Raw genomic sequence first — 17,902 nt, 5'->3', positions numbered from 1 at the left:
TAGATTCACTTCATAAAATGCAACCTAATTCTCTCCATAATAGAAATTTGGTTAGGATGATGGAAGTTGCCAAACTCAGCTGTACATACAATCCAAATATAGAATATTAAAAATTTGCTTATTTCAAACAAAGAAAATAAAACACTAACAGCTCACAGAAACAGAAAACACGGACACTGAGTACACAAATGTATTTTACATCTAACCAGCTGTATAAGAATTTGATGAATCCCAGATGCTGCAGTAAAGCAAGGCAAGAGCTTAACTATGCAACTTATTTGACACAGATATCTATTATTCAAATTTATTCCTGTAATAACAAGGAAAAGGACAAGTTATGAGTCTCAGCCTGAATTGCCTACATACACCAGAAACCACAGTCCTGTCAGCAAGCCACCTCAGTGGTCAGAAAGGAAAGGTGCTCTGGTATTTACTGTGAGAAAGGAAGACTTTCCCAGATAGCCTACAAGGGAAGAAATCCCACCCCTTTTCTTCCAAAGTACATCCATTATAAAGGGCCCTGAAGGAGGAGCTGAACTCCTGGTTTTGCTCAGGATGCTCTGAGAACTGTCACAGAGCCATTGGAGTTATGTAAACAAATCAAATCCATCAACCACTCCAGGTCTGCCAGGGCTGCAGGACAGCAAAGGTTTGAGGTGGGATGGTCAAAGATTCACTCCCACTTACAGCCTGGTCTAGCAGCAGCAAGGCAGGAGAATAGGAGGACATGGAGAGTGGGAATGGGGAAGGAAGAGCATCAGACTTCTGAGAAGGCAAAGGCTCCACATTTTCTCTGGGTGACAAAAGTTAGAGACACCTTGCATGTTCTCTGAACACAGCATGAAACGGATTTACAGAACTATTGTGAAGCAAGGTGCCCCTGAGCAGGAAGAAATGACAGAGAACTCCATGATAAGGCTAATTAATTACTTTATTATGCTATATTACACTACATCTAAACTGAATCTGCACAAGCACTCCACTCAGCCAAATCTGACTGTCCCAACAGTCCTGACACACACACCTGGATTCAGTTGGTCAGTGAATCAAAACACTCACACAGACTCCAAATACGAACTCCCTTCAGGTAAACAACCTTCCACAGTGCATTCCCCTTGTGAACAGCACAGGCACAGCAAACGAGATAAGAATTGGTTTTCCTTTCTCTAAGGTTCCTCGCTGCAATTCCCAGAAAATATCCTTGAGAAGTTGCACCTTGCTTTTCTCTGTGAAGAGAAATGCAGCCACCCAGAAGGACCAGGCTTATCTAACATTTTGTGTGGCTGTGAAGCCATTCAGACTGCAATCTGTTTGCTGTAGGATGCCCTGCTATATGAAGGGTTCAGCAGCTGTGTCAGAAAGGGGGGAAGGAGAGGCAGAGAAAAAAGTTCTTTTTGTGCTACCTCTCTGCACAGACTCCACTGGGGTTTTCTGAAACTAATCTGGAGGAAAGCATACAGCTAAGGTAAATCTTAAATCTGTTCTAAGATTAACCTGTAGGTTCACATAGCTACAAAATTAAGGGGTCTTCTTTAGGCCACTTGCCCTAGTGCAGGGAGCAGGGCTGGTAGAACAGGGATGTTGCAGCTCTGCTCACACAGAGCCAAGGTGGTTTGGAATTGTGCAAGGAGCAGTGTTGGTAGCACAGGGATGTTTCAGCTCTCACTCACAGAGCCAAGGTGGTTTGGAATTGTGCAGGGAGCAGTGCTGGTAGCACAGGGATGTTTCAGCTCTCACTCACAGAGCCAAGGTGGTTTGGAATTGTGCAGGGAGCAGTGCTGGTAGCACAGGGATGTTTCAGCTCTCACAGAGAGCCAAGGTGGTTTGGAATTGTGCAGGGAGCAGTGCTGGTAGCACAGGGATGTTTCAGCTCTCACTCACACAGAGCCAAGGTGGTTTGGAATTGTGCAGGGAGCAGTGTTGGTAGCACAGGGATGTTTCAGCTCCTGTTCACAGAGCCAAGGTGGTTTGGAATTGTGCAGGGAGCAGTGCTGGTAGCACAGGGATGTTTCAGCTCTCACTCACAGAGCCAAGGTGGTTTGGAATTGTGCAGGGATGTTCATAGAGATGGCTTTTGTCTCCCCAAATAACCATCACACACGATGGAGCCCTGCTCTCCTGGTGGCTGCTGAACACCTGCCTGCCCTTGGGATGTGGGGAAAGAATTCCTTGTGTGTACAACATTTGCTCTAACTCTTAAATCCACGAGTTTTCTCACTTTTACCCTTCCAGTTCTCTCCCCTGCCCCACTGGGAATGACTGAGCAAGCAGCTGTGTGGGGCTTAGTTGCTGTCTGAGACTAAACCATGACAGGTCTTTTCTCCTTTAGCCCATTTAATTTAATTAAATAATATCACATGACAAAAAAATCTAATACCACATCTCCTTTAGGACTCCCTAGGGGAGCAAAGTGCTTTTAGTTGTGCTCCTTGACAGATACCTGCAGAGTTGTCATTTCCTCAAGTGCAGCTCACAGATGTTCTCAAACTAACTTCAACCCCTTGCATCACATTTGGCATCAGGACAACTACAGGAGTTATCACTCCCTGCCTCCCCCTTCCTCCTCTGCCAGAGGTTACCATAATCCCAGCAAGGATGAGGCTGAATAGGATGTGTGTTTTACTACTAAAGTCCAGGAATTATTAATGTTATTATTGCTGAAACAATGTGATAAGTCAAAAAGCAGATTGCAGCTGCTCAGGTGTTCTTTGTGTGCCAAAAAATGCAGGGTAAGTACCCAATCAGCTGGCACACACCAAGCTCTGCACCATCACCACTATTGCTTCCACTACTCCAGAGTTTAAAACAGCAACAGAATGCTTCTGCATACCTTCCCAAGAGCTGCTCAAGCTATGCATTTCCAGTTCCAAAAGAAAAAAAGAAAGAAAATGGGAAATTTAGGAGTGAAAACGTAGGGAATGTTAAAAAAAACCCTTCAATTGAAATATCAACATTAAAAAACACATGAAAATACCAGTGATTACTCATCATTGCTGCATTGTCTAGTTTACAAGGTTTGCTAAAAAGTCTCTAGGTAGTTGAAGGATTCATCCTCATAAGATATAAACCAAGGTCCTGCACATTTGTTAATAAGCTAATCTTGGCTGAGAACTTAAATCAAACTTGATTCAAAAACCCAGAAATTCATCCATAACCCAGGACTCAAAGATTCTTCTATTTTTTAGATTTCTCATTTTTGATAGGAAACCATTGCAGCATAAGTCACAGCACGTGCCACAGCTGAGATGGCCACGACACACAGAGTGTCACCACACCATTTCAGAAGGCTTCACCCCAAACCCAGTGACACCAAACCTCTCCAGAAGGCTTCACCCCAAACCCAGTGACACCAAACCTCTCCAGAAACCTCCACCCCAAACCCAGTGACACCAAACCTCTCCAGAAGGCTTCAGGCTCCTGCCCACACACAGTAACTCCATTCCACTCCAGCAGGCTGCAGCATCTGCCCTCCTTGTCCCCCAGCCCAGCCTTTTCTGCCCTGGTGCTGATGCAGTGCACCTGTGTGCCCTCTGTGCCCTCTGGGGTTGGTCAGTGCCCCTGGGCACTCCAGGGCTCGTTCCCTTCAATGCTGCTCACCTGTCCTGCACAGCTGGAGCCAATTCGGGGGGATGGATTGGGCACAGCCCACCCCAATCACCACTGACTCTGGGACTACAGGAAACTCATGCCATCTATTCTTGTCATAATTAATTAGACATGTTCATTAAATACTTTTCTTTGTTTCAACAAGCAGTCTATACGTATTTCTAAACCCAAATAATTTTAAATTCAAAGTCTTTCTATACCTACACCTGTCTGCAGACTCACTCTGAGGCTCTCACAGGAGAGCCTCTGTCACAAGGCCCAAAATCTCATTCCCTGTGGTTATCCCATCAGCAGGACTGCCCATATTTGTCATGTTATAAGTATTTTGTAAAATGTGAAAATCCAACATAAAACCTTTCATGAGATGTGAAAAAAAGAGATCTCAGGTGAGAAAGAAAAAATAGATGGATTAGCTGAAAGGGTTAGTGGCAATCTACTATATATCCTGCTACCCTAATTTGAGAACTTATTCATGCTGTCATTCCTAAAAATACAAAATGAATAGCCCCCTTTCCAGAAATTATTAATTTGGAGTCCTCAATGGAGAAGAAAATATTTGTGTATCATTGGCCAATTTTACTGGAATTCTAGCCCCAAAATGTAAAATCTTTTTTTTTAATTCACCCAGGGCACAGACACTAATCTTAAGGGAAATGATTAAGTTGTCAGTTTAAGAATACAATGTGGGGGTTTTACAGTTGTCTTTATGTTGTGGCATTTGGTTTAATTCCTTATATGTGCAATTTTGAAAGACTTTTATTGTTGTGGGGTTGGATCTAGAATGTAAAGCACCGGTGGCTTTTATGAGCCTGTCTGGGCTATCCAAACAAAAAAATCCTTGTAGTAGGCAAGTTTAAGCACTACTACTCATGAATTTTAATGAAAAGGCCAGCATGCATATGTAACACAGCCCTGTGCTGAATGGGCTCTAAAGTGTTTTAATGTGTTACCACTGGCTAAATTCTCAGGAAAGGCAGAGTGGCTGGGACATGTGCTTTAAATCAGAATGACGTGCATTTTCTTCTCACATCCACAGCAGCTTGTTCTGGCCACGGTGCTGTGTGTGCAATACAGGGGATGAGGAAATCAAGATGGCCAAAAATCTGACTGTATGTAGAGATTGTATTTCACAGTCAAAAAAAAAAAAATTGCCTCTTTTTATTTCCATATTCCTAAATTCTAACTGGGAATGACTGATGAAAATGTTCTTTGCTGTGTGCTGCAGCCAAATGAAAATAAATGTCCATACACTGGATGTCACATTCATCTATTTCTTTCAAATGCCAAGCCATCTCTGGTTCCAAAAAAAAAAAAAAAAAACAACCAAAAAGGAAAAAAAGAAATTGCAGCAAATGAAATAACTTAAAATCCTGTAATTGTTTATTTTTCAGTGTTTTCAAAAGTTCACATGGATGTATTTTTAGCATCTTCAAAAATGCTGTTTGTTATATATCCATGAAGTTAGATATCTGTGGAATACTGACTCCTAACTTAAACATCTCCTGTGTTACAGAAAAATCCTTCCTTCCTTCCTTCCTTCCTTCCTTCCTTCCTTCCTTCCTTCCTTCCTTCCTTCCTTCCTTCCTTCCTTCCTTCCTTCCTTCCTTCCTTCCTTCCTTCCTTCCTTCCTTCCTTCCTTCCTTCCTTCCTTCCTTCCTTCCTTCCTTCCTTCCTTCCTTCCTTCCTTCCTTCCTTCCTTCCTTCCTTCCTTCCTTCCTTCCTTCCTTCCTTCCTTCCTTCCTTCCTTCCTTCCTTCCTTCCTTCCTTCCTTCCTTCCTTCCTTCCTTCCCTTCTTTTTCCCTTCTTTTTCCCTTCTTTTTCCCTTCTTTTTCCCTTCTTTTTCCCTTCTTTTTCCCTTCTTTTTCCCTTCTTTTTCCCTTCTTTTTCCCTTCTTTTTCCCTTTTTCCTTCCTTCCCTTTTTTCTTTCCTAAATGCCACATCACACATCTCGTTCTGGACCACTACACCCATGTATGTGCACACTCATTTTCACCATTCATAAAAGAATTATTTTCTTTATATGAACAGCCCTGAAAATGCAAGCTGTGCCTCACAACTGACCCTGTGTCCTGCCTGTTGTGGCTTCTGAAGATGGTCCCCAGCCAAGCTCAGAGATGATATTATAATTTCAGTGATTTTTTCCTCTTGCCTGAAGCTGAGATGTTCTCCCAAGCTACAGAAATTGCCCCATTTAGGTAAACCTGAGAATAAAATAAAGCAAGTGCCAATGTTTTCTACAGTAATAAAAAAGAAGTACTCTGCCAGAATTTCCATGAAAAAAATAAAAATTGAAAAGGAAAAAATTGGTCTTTTTTTTTTTTTTTGTTCAAATTTCTCTGATTCTAGTCCTATAGCAAAATATGCAAACTCAAACCTATTTCATGAACACACTTAAATCAGAGCATACCTCAAGCTAACTGTTGGGATCATCTGCACAGTCTGTCCTGGTTCCAGCCTGCCCTCTTTGGAGGGAAGGAGCACTCCAGAATCAGGCTGGAATTCAGGACTGCAGTGATGGGAACTCCCAGGAGTTAACACTGTGCCTTGCCTGTCAAAATCTCCTTCAGATCACTCTCCTCATCACTCAAAAAAACGTGTCTGCTGCCTTGACCCTAAGGAAAAGTCTTGACCCAGAGGCAAGCTGGCCACACCTGTGCAGGTCCTGTGAACCTGTGTCAAAAGCTGCTTGTCCCAGGGATGGGCAGGGAGCTTCCTGAGCCAGCTGTGAGTGAACAAGCTTGGCTGCCATCAGCAGCACTACACAGCTTCTAATAAGTCCATTTATTCTCCCATGTCAATTCTTGTGCTGTTTCATCTCATCATTAACTGGTTTTGTTGCAGCTTTCCCCACCACCTCCTTTTCCTGTGGAAGCAAGGTCAAGAATACATCCAACAAGATGCTTGGGAGTTGTCATGGTGGAGATAACAGGCTGAATGTCTCAGGTTGGGGCACAAGAGAGGATCCCTATCTGTAGTTCATGCCTTGAACCCTGAGCACTGTATAATTTAGTCCACATGGCTCACTCCACCTCTCTGCTGCACCATCTGTCAATGTAATTAGTGGGGCAAGACAAGGGAATGTATACAAAGGATGTCAGAAAAATGTATTTTTTGCCTACTATCAGGTGGGAGTAGATTTTGAGAAAAACTTCAGGGGGCACAGACACAGCTTCCTGGACAAACCCTTCAAGTTCTTGGGGGAAATCAACTGAAAGCAAGGCAGACATAAGCTCACTGAACTGCCTTCATTTGGTGATTAGGTCATTTGAAATCTCTCAGGGGATTCCAAAGCACCTGAATGCAGCAATAAAGAACAATTAGTGGTTCTCTGAGAGTGTCTGGGAGTAGCAAGCAACAATCACTGTCAAACTTCCCTGGGTACAGGACTCTGTTACACAAGAGGGAACAGAGAATAGAGCCATACTCAGGAAGAAGAGGAATAAAAAGAGGTTTCATTCCCCTTTGTCCCTGGGAAGGAGCATATCAGACCCAGCCTGGGCTAGAAAAGCAGTTTCTGGGGCAGTTTCTGACGCTGGAAGGGACTCCAGGGCGTTATGAAGATACTGGACAAGATGAAGCTACAAAGAGTAGATAACCATGAAACAAACTGTCCCTTAATAAATAAATGAAAGCTTGGCCTGTAGGTCCCTTGCCTGAGACATCTCTAAGTGTGGAAAAAGAGGTTGATGGTGAAGGAAAAACAAACGGGAGAAGATGTCTGCTTAGAAATTCCTCAGTATTTATAGTTATAGATAGAGGATTCCTCCAGCAGGCAGTATGCAGTAGCCTAGGTTGACAAGCTTTCTCAAAGAGTAAAAACTTGGTAGACAATCCAATCCATATGCACCCTTAACCAACTCAAATTTTCTTTCCACCCTGCTGAACATTCAATATGTACTGAATTTAAGTTCTGCAATAAATCAAAGCAATTAAAAATACTTAACAGTTGCGTTTACATGAGAACAAGAATTTTCAGATAATTATTCTGAAAGTTGGAAGTGGAACCAAGCAATCTGTCTAATTAGCTCTAAACCTACTCCTGCTTTTCGGAGTCAGATTGGAAAGGATTTGAGGGATTTGAATTTCAGAAAGTGTTGCTCAAATACTTTAGCTTTAACACTAGTCTGAAAGTTCAATATGTGTCACAAACCACTGTAATAATAATGATGGTGATAATAAAACTTTGATAGCAGCCATCTGCCCATTCCAGACAGCTGAATCATTTCCAGAGCTCCCTGAGAGCCAGCACTGACATGGGTTTTTATACACTATATCACAGACAGTATGTGCAGGGGCTGCAGCCGAGACCTTTCTGCAATGACGTCAAAGAGGCTGGGCAGGCAGCTTTTAAAACTGCTGCAGGCTCGTCCTAATGACATTAGGATATGAAAAATGAGGAAAGGAAGATATGTATATCAATGTTACAATAACAAGGAAGGACAGCACACTTAGCTGGGGAGGCAGCACTCGGGTTATCCTCCCCAGAGCTGCTCTCCAAGGTTTGCGTCAGTGCAGGGGTTGGGGTGTGAATTCCATGACTAAGGGGCATAACTCAGATGGAGAATGTTTTAGTGTGAAGCCTGGGAAAAAAATGGAGAGAGAAAGGCATCAGAGCTGTTAAGGCAGAAGTTAAACATGAAACTGTCAAGAGAAGAGGCTCTAGCAAGTCTGCTGGTAGACACAGGGGTAAAGCGTATGATTTAAAACAGTTTATAACACACAGCTAAGGAGCTTTTTCCAAAAGCAAACAGAAAAAGAAAAAAAACCCTCAAAATAAATTTGTGGAACAAAATATTCAGTGATCCCTCACAGAGGGCTGGCAGGGATGCACAGTGAATCAGTTTGTTTCAGCCCTGGTGATCACCCAGACACAGCCACATCTACATGTGACCCTATTTGAGCTGGAGATTGCTGCTGGGTAAAAGAGGGACATGGGGGTTTTTTCCCTAGAATCCAAAAGCTGCATCTCTTCTGTGATGCATCTGGACGTGTCAGCCCTCTGGAAGCTCCCAGCAGGTATTTACAAAAAGGCAGGCAGAAGGCCTGTTTCTTATCAGAAGGCAGAGAAATCTACCTGGGCTTGTCATCCCCCTGGATTTGTGCAAAGAGTTTTGTCCCTCTCGGCATCCTTGTCTCCAGACTGCAGAGACGTTTGATGGATGGACCTCCCAGTAGATAAGATACTGGCTGGATGGCTGTCCTCAAACAGGCTGTGGGGAGCAGCTCAGCACAAGCACAGGCTGGGCAGATTCAGGGAAATAAGAGAGAGTGAGTCCAGCTGAAGGTGTTATAGGAATTCATTTAAAACAGGACAGATTTTAGGAAGTTTTGATGGAAATCTTTGTATTTTCAAATCAATAAGTGGTTTACAAACTTCTAAAAAAGAAAAAAAAGGTATAAAACCCACAACATGCTGAATCTCTACCAGTGCTTAAGATGTAGGATGCAGATGAATTCCTAGTGCAAGGGGGTGCCCTGTTCATTGCATAAAATACACTTTGTAGAATTCTGCTTTTGCACTCAATAGATACTCATATTTATGTAAATGAGACTACAGGTACTTGTATGAAATATGCAATTAAATATGTTATTTTCCCTACCTCTAAAATATCCTGTGATTTAGCCATTCATGCTAATAGTGTAATGTGAACATCTAGAATTTCTTTATGCTCTTATTTAATTTTTCCTTCATATTTTCACTCTACTTAGCAGAACTTGCAGTGTTCCAGCTGTACCTCTCAGAATAGGTATGCAGTTTAGCATAATTATACTTATCTATAATTATCAACATTTAAAAGCTTAGGTTTTACTCCCTGTACCTTTACTTTCATCTTGTTTTCTGGAAGCCACTGAAAAGAACACCTCTGGTTATATATCTAATTGCATTGTAACAGCATGATCTCAAAAGTATTTTTATTTACTGTGAATTGTTGGTCTTGAAAGGAGCATTCTGGGGACATTTAAAGGCTTTAGATCTCTAGATCTGAGGAATAAAGAATGAGGCATTGCCACACTGGGAGGTACTAAATGTCTCCAGGTCCTATATTTCAGTGTATGGTGCAATAACACAGAGGTTTCAGGGGGACAGGGAATTATGAATATTCCTCTGAGATGAATTTAGGAGTGAAAAACAAAAGGATCTCTTTTGAGGTAATTGCAGTAATCAAGTGCTATGATTACCTTTGAATTATTGCACTATAACGACCACGTAACGTGATGGAAAGAAAATGTAAAAAGACCTGCAAAAAGTCAGAAAATAGATAAATAAAACAACCCAAAGGCAACACCTGCCTAGGATCTAAACACTTCAAGTGTTTCTAGTTAATTTAAGTTATTAGCAGCTGTTCTTTGTCTGTGAAGCCATCTCATTCAAGCACTCTGCCGTGCTGGTGACAGGGCTGTGTGGTAGAAGGCAAGCAGCAAAACATCTTCCTTGCCTTGTGATTTTTCTCTGTTTTAGCTGGACTTAGTCACAATCTGCTAGAAGAGGTAATTCAGGAAAGCCTCAAGCCCCCTAAGTCTGCTATTTTTTGTAAGGCAACAAACTTGGACTGAGTTCTTAGATGAACTAGAGCAGTGGCAAATTTACAGTAAGCGACAATTCTGACAGAGTCCAATTTTAAAAGTCACACAAAGACACAGAAGGACACAGTCTAAAAGCATCAGACTCCAGGGTGAAGATTTTAATTGGGCTTAGTCCTGGTGAGAGGTTATGCCTGCATAACAATTGTGTGTGGGCAAATGAAGAGCTGAGGATCAATGAACACATCCCACATTTGGAGCCACAGCCGGGCACGACACAAACCAGAAACTCTCCTGTGACAGCGCTTTCCTGAACCTCTTCCAGCCCTTTGCTGCACTCAAAGTGACCAAAAGATGAGCAAATGCTTCAATATGATCCTTCTGCCTCAAAAAGAGACTCATTGGAGCTGGTCTCCAAGGCCAGAGAGAAATAACCCAGAGAGAAATAACCCAGAGGGCTCAGACAACCACGGAGCTGCTGGACTCAGCTCTTAACTGCCAGGTTTCCAGATGTTCTCTTTTGTTGTCACAGCTGCCAGACTTTCTTTCTCAAATAAAAGAGGGAGAGGAACTGAAGGGATTAGGAATTCTGAGCAGAGGAAACATCTGAGCAGGAATATAAATACAGAGAGTGAGTGGTGCAGTTGCTGACCTAAGAAACATCCAAAAAAACCCAGGATCACGGGCTTCAATTCTATCATTCACATGAAATGCCCTCAATTCAATGCACAGAAGCCAAATATTATGTCATGAGATTTTACACACTGGAAATACAGGGTATAGATGATTTTCAAAATTTCCAACAAAAAATTAAAAAAAAAAAAGTGATCTTTGAGATACCCCACCCCAAACTAAGACTTCAAAGTCTTAGTCTGCATTACTCAGAGGCCATTTTTTTCCAAGTTGGAGAGAACAAATTGAATATTTGACTATTCAGATCTTTGCTCATTCACTCTTCTTATGGGCACACACTGCCCATATGGATGGGGAAAAATATTGAACCCAAAGTCTAATAAAAAAGAAAGTGAAATAGTCACTACAAGACTTTCAACTTTACAAAAGTGATGTGGACTTTTAAGTGTTAATTCAGGGATACCTTGAGAAACAACTCTAATTTTTTAGTAAATTTGAATCCAGATGTAATTTTTGTAGCTAAAAGCTGTCTCTAATCATAATTCTCATAAATATTCATGTGATCAGTGTTCTTTTATTTCTGCCCATTTAAGATTCTGATCTCTCTCCTGGGATCAACTGCCTGCTAGGATGAATTCCACAAAAGAAATCTAAAAACACTGATAATGTACAGGGGTGGGATTGCTCAGTTGACTTTATTCAGCACATTTCAATATTAGATGAGCAAGATTTTATGTTCACCCTATTACTATGTCCAAAAAAGCATGTTTTAATAAAGATAGCTGATGAAAAGCATAGGTTATTTCCAAATTTCAGAAACACATTATCCAAAAAAGTAATAAATATGAAAAATGAAACTCCTATCAGGCGGAGTTATGACAAGTCTTAGACAAGCATTTCTTTATGAACATACGTAGCTCTTTTTACATGTTGCGACATTTTCCCATGTAAAACGACAGCCAAACCTCTCTTTTTGTCCACAGATTTTCAATAAATAACTCTCCTTTCAATTTGGTATCAACACCACATAATTGTCACAAGATTTTTTGCTGAACCCATAATAGCAGGAATGATTCTAGCCTCATTATTCCTCCTTTTTTCATGACCCATTTTATTTTCCTTCCTCTGACCATCCATAAATCATTTCTGCTTGATTTTGTTATTTTCCTGGGGGAAAAAAAGGAAAAGGGATACTGGATTGGATTTTTAGAAAGCACATTTCAGATGAAGGAAACTTCTCACATACAGCAATGCAGGACAGAGTTCAACTGGTGCAAACAAATGAATCTTCTTAAAGGTTAATTACACTAAAGTAACCTTGATTTCGTGGGCTGAAGAATCCCACAAAGGGGAAAGGAAACAAATCTCACCTGATACACTTTTTCCAAACTTGTTCCAGCCTGGAGAGCCACACCATATTGTTCCATTAATTGGACAGAAATTTTTGTATAGTGGAAGGCAGGAGTTGTTTATTTTACTAGGAAGCTCTTTTGTTCATTGCCATTTCACAGATCATTTCCAAAACCAAGAGAAGTCTGAGTCCATTCAGTGGACTCATGAAGTACAATTATCTGACTTTACATATGAATAAACCCAAATATAAGCCTTTGTTAATCCTAAAATTAACAGTTTCAATCTTAGCCATCTAGGCTCCTTCAACACCCAGGAATAAATCCACCATAAGCTTGTCCAGGGAAGGATTTGTTCAGAAGTGAGATCAGTGGCTGGGAAAGGATGAATGATGCTCTGGAGGGCTGCCTGGCTGAAATGAGAATTTAGTCATGTAGCTTACACCAGCAACCCTTGGTCCTGGACAGCTGAGGCCAGATGGAAGGAGTGACACCCACAGAGCAGCTGGGGCACAGAGGGACAAATGTCACATCCAGCTTTGAGCACCTGACCTGACCTGGTGCCAGTGGAGCCTCCCATGGGCTTGGTTTGCAGGGATAGTGTGGTATTTTTAGGGTTTTAGGAGGAAATTATGAATCTGACTCCATGCTCTTAGAAGGCAAAGATGTTATGTTGTGTTATGTTGTGTTATGTTATGTTATTTCTATTCTATTCTTCTAAAGAATTGAGTGAGGATACAAACAGAAGGCTAAAAGAATAGTTATGAAAAACTCATGACTCTCTTCTCAGTCTGACACAGCCTGGCTGTGATTGGCCATTAAGTTAAAACAATTCACATGAAACCAATGAAACAATGACCAGTTGGTAAACAATGTCCAAACCACATTCCAAAGCAGCAAAACACAGGAGAAGCAATCAGATAATTATTGCTTTCATTTTCCTCTGAGGCTCCTCAGCTTCCCAGGAGAAGAAATCCTGGCAAAGGGAATTTTCAGAAAATGTGACAGTGGCAGGTTGGCACTGAGGGCTCCCCTCCCTGTGCAGGAGTCACTGATTCAGGCAGTCTCTTGCACAGCGAGTGACAGGATGGTGTCTCCTAATTAAGAGTTCTCCCAAAGCACAGAGCAGGTCATGCTAAGGCCTTCCAGAGGAGTCCTCTTGCCAAGATGGGATGTTTTGCATTATCAGCTCCCCAAAGGCTCAGCTCAACCCCTGCCTGACTTCCAGGGGTACACAGGGATACAGTCACTGACAGCATGAACAAGAAAATAAGGAGTGGATTTAAAAAAAAAAAAAGCATTTGAATTTTTGAACAATGCTACAAAAAGGGACATCATCATCTTCATCACCATAAGCAGCTGTAGAATGATGGAATAAAAGTTTTTTGCAGAGCAGGTTATCTATTGTATTTGCAGGGATCCCCTGGCAGGGAGGAATGATGAGGAGGACTCCATCTTATCAGAAAGGTAATTAATTACTTTATCATACTATATTATTCTATACTTTATTACACTATATTACATCTAAACTGAATCTGCCCAGTGCTCAACTCTGCACACACTGCCCAGAATCTCTTGCCTGTCAGTGACAGTCCTGACACACACACACACACCTGGCCCTGACAGGGCAGGGAACAGAACAGCATCACTGTGGGGAAACCATCTCCACATTGATTCTGCTGTGGCACCAACACAGGCACAGCAAATGATAATAAATAAATAATAAATAAATAAATGAAAATAAATATTTTTCCTTTCTCTGAAGCTCAGAGAATGTGAAACCCAGAAATATTCTTGGGAAGAATTGTGCCTTGCTTTTCTCTGTGAAGGGAAACGCGGCTGCAGTTATCTTGAGAGCTTCTGCCACTGTGCTGGAGGAAGGGGAAATTCAGGATGACAAAGTGGACAAATGAAGGTCTGGGAAGACAGGTTAATATTTCACAGGGCTCCACAGTCTCACACAAAACATCTCACAGACTTTTCATATTCTACATGGCTCTTCTGCTAAAAAAGCAAAGAGGAGGGAGGAAACTCTGCCTGGGTTCTGCAGAGAAGACAGAGGGGCTGTCCTCGCTGCTCCAGCTGCCTTTCAACAGGGCAGCCCTGCCTTGAAACAGGAATGCAGTGCAGCAAGGTGTGCAGTCAGAGCAGAAGCACAGTGACAATCCTACCAGGTGTTTTAGGCTCAGCAGCTGTTGTCCAGCACTGAGCTCCACTCTTCAAGAAAGAGTTGGGCCAAGGGAGGAGGCTGTGGACAGAACACCAAATAGAAACATAAGAAAATATATATTATATGGGAAAAAGCTGGGTGTTGCTCCATCTAATAAAAAAAAAAAAAGAACCCAAACCCACAGGATTACTTTTTTCATGGCTCAGATTTATAGGTTTGAATGACAATGAAAAAGAATATTGGGAAAAATCAGAATATTGGGAATTAGCATATAACTCTGTTTGGGCATTCCCACCCCTGGAGATCTTTAAAGAACAAGTCAGATAATCTTGAGATGAGATGAAAAAACAGATGAGAATTTTTACAGTCCATCAAATCATTTGGGTGCCTCTGCTTAAAGAAATTTTGTAGTATACAATAGAAATATCTGTACTCTGAGGAGCAGGGGTGGTGGAGCAAGGTCAGCACAAGGTTTTTTCCCCAGCCCTCTGATTCTACTCCCTAAACTTGTGACCAAGGGGTTTTCTTTCCTTTAGGAGTCGGTTTGGAGCTGACAGCAGGGAACTGACTGACTGAAACTCCTTCTTCCAGGGCTCTTTGCTTAGGGCCATTTTCCAGCATTGCAGTACTGGAATATATCAGATACCACACAAATAATTCATTTCATCTTATCCAAGTCAATCTGTAACTCATTTTTATCTCTTCACCAGCTAGATAATTGGTTCTGGAAGTGCTTCAAAAAACCCATTTAATATCTTGGCCCATGTTGTGATGAAATCCAGATGAATACCAGCTCCTTCTCAACACCTTTACTCCTGGGGCAGGAGGAGAGGAAGAGAACAGATGCTCATGATCAGCAGATCCAAGTGACCACCAGGACCCCAGGGCAGCACTTTGGAGCCTCAGTGAAGATTTAGGGCCCCCCTGGTATCCTTCATGGCAGCTTTGGCACACAGAGGGACCTTCCTGAGCTCCCAAGCTTCTTGTCACCTCCAGCCAGTCAGTGGCAAAAATGTGCATGCATTGGAAACTTTCTTATGAAAAACTCACATGGACTTATCTGCTTTTGGGTGTCATTTTTGGGTTTTCTTTGTTTCATTTTTTTACAATTTAAGTATTTACTGGAAAACAGAGAACAAGGAGAAATAAAATTGTGTTACAGACTATTAGCAAGACAGCTGTAGCAAACAGCAGGCCAAAAAATTTTTATATAGAAATATCTTTCATTATAAGAAATGACACACATTATACTGCGTGTCATTTACATGACACACATCAAACTGAAAACCAGTAAAAAGTTGGTTGTAACTCTAATTTCATTTTCTCCTAGATAGAAAAAAATGAGTTCATTGAAATTTCTGGCTTTATTATTTCTTTGTTACTTTCATATGGCACAAATTCTCTGGTCTTTTTATGAAGAAAAACCACTAATTTGTAATTTGAAGCAAAAATCTTATTAACTTGTCCCTGTGTTTGCAAAGGCAACAGGGAGCTTCTAAAATTTTCTGAGGTCTCGTGGGCATGTTATGGTAAGACTACATAAACCAGATGTTCACTGTGGCATATGATATTCAGAGGAAAAGATTACCCATTAATTCTCAAAACACTTCATAGATGAAGATTTGTGAAAAGAAAAATAGAGCTAAGAGATTTGTTACTGTATACTGCATTTCCTGAAAGGCTACAGAGGGAATTTTTTTTCCTGATCATAAGAAATCACCAATATAAAATATCCTTTTTTTAAAACCACAAAATCAAATTAGAAATCATTTAAATTGTTGCATTCTCTGTTTTTGTTCAAGGGGCAATAAAGATGAATTACTGATTACTGGGGCTGAATTATCACAAATGGAACTGAGGGGACTTTCCTTCTACAGGGGTAATATTAATTATTGGCAGTTAAAGGCAGAATTATAGGTTCATTTTGGTTTTATATAAAACTTTATTGAATTAATTGAACCACGTGCACTGTGTCATAATGGGAAACATCAATAAACTCTGAGGGAAATTTCATTTCATTTCTGCACTGAAGGTTGCTGTGAGAGCTTGTGTTATTCAGCTCAGATGCAGCTGCACAGCATTTGGCTGTTTTTGCCTGGGTTTGTTAATCCTATGCCAGGGAAAAGAGACCATTATCCACTAACACTTTATAGACTGCTTGTACTCCAAATATCCTAGGTCAAAACTAATTTATCAGGCTAAGTTCAGAAGAAGGAGAAAGTTGTTCATGCAAGGAGTGCAGGTTAATTTTTGGGAGGCCTCAGGTGTCTGTACAGGACCAGGGACACCTGATGGGATTCCAGAGCCACCAAAATCATCTTCTTGGAGTGAACTGCTACCCTGCTGGGCTCTGGGCTACTTTCTCCCTCCTGCAAGCCCTTGCAGGAGCCTGAACCTAAAAATTCTGCGGATCCCATCCTCTGCAAAACCTACTGAAGATATTCAATGATGAGTTATAAAATAATTGAATTAAGGCAATGTTTGCATATCATTACTCTTCTTATTAAATGTTCTCTCTCTTCCCCCATGGCACTTGAGAAGCCTGTCACAGGCTGAGGCCACCCACAGCATCACCGAAAACCATCACAGCTCCAAAACCCCTGTGAGCAAACCCTCCTGTACCTCAGGCTGCTGCAGCAGTGCGGACAGGGAAGAACACTCATTAGCTCATTATCCTTTTTTTAATCAAGGTAAAACCCTCCTGCATGTATCAAACAGAGCACCCCAATTGGTTCCTTGCCCTGTGATCCCCCTTACACACCAAGAGATAACAGAGTTATCTGTCGGTCTGCACTCCTGCTTGACACTTTGGAAGTCTTCCTGCTGGCAAAAACTCCCAGAAGCCTGAGCAAGGTTGTGCCAATAAGAGCCAAAGAAATTTAATTTGGTCCAGTTTCACAGATTCTTGCAGCTCTGAGTTGGTTTATTCTGCAAATACAAAGGAAGCAAAACAACAGAGGTGACTCCACCCCTTGTTTTTATCTCAGCACTCTCAGAAAGGGTTGACAGAGCTGTTGTTTGGCCCGACCTGCCCCAAGCTTAGCTCATCTGGGCTCCCTCCAGGAGTTGGATAAGAGTAACTATGCCAACAAATGAGGAATAAGCCTATTGTAATCCTATTTAACATCTCTGACTGAGCCATTTGATTCAGCTGCTTCCCTGCAAAAGGCATGATGCAGTGGGAGCAGCTCAAACCAGGCTGCTTTGGGGAAAACCCTCTAACCTACCAGAACTGATGGCAGTTCTGATATGAAAAACAGCATTTTCAGTAGTTGTGACATGCAAATAGCTCTGAAGGAGGTGAAGCTGCTGAAATAAATTGTTCATGGTGACAATAAAAATCATTTCAAGCCAATTTGTAACACACAGAGATTTTTTGCAAGGAGAGGCCAATGGATTTGGTTTGTGACCATACGCCAGGGAAACACTGTGCTTATTGGTGGCTCACAATTCAACTGTGACCATCACAGCACTGATCCCACAGCACCCCATGCAACTTCTGGGCAATGTTTTCAGATGCATTTCATCTGAATTTGCTGCAGATTATGTTAGTGAAACAATAACAACAACAAAAAAGTTGATTTCCTGTAGGAACAGCAAAATAAAAGGTTTTCTTCATAAG

Source organism: Fringilla coelebs (assembly GCF_963513975.1).
Source record: "Fringilla coelebs genome assembly, chromosome: 5".
Lineage (NCBI taxonomy): Eukaryota > Metazoa > Chordata > Aves > Passeriformes > Fringillidae > Fringilla > Fringilla coelebs.
The sequence above is the reverse complement of the archived record's forward strand: the minus strand, read 5'-3'. Positions refer to the sequence as shown.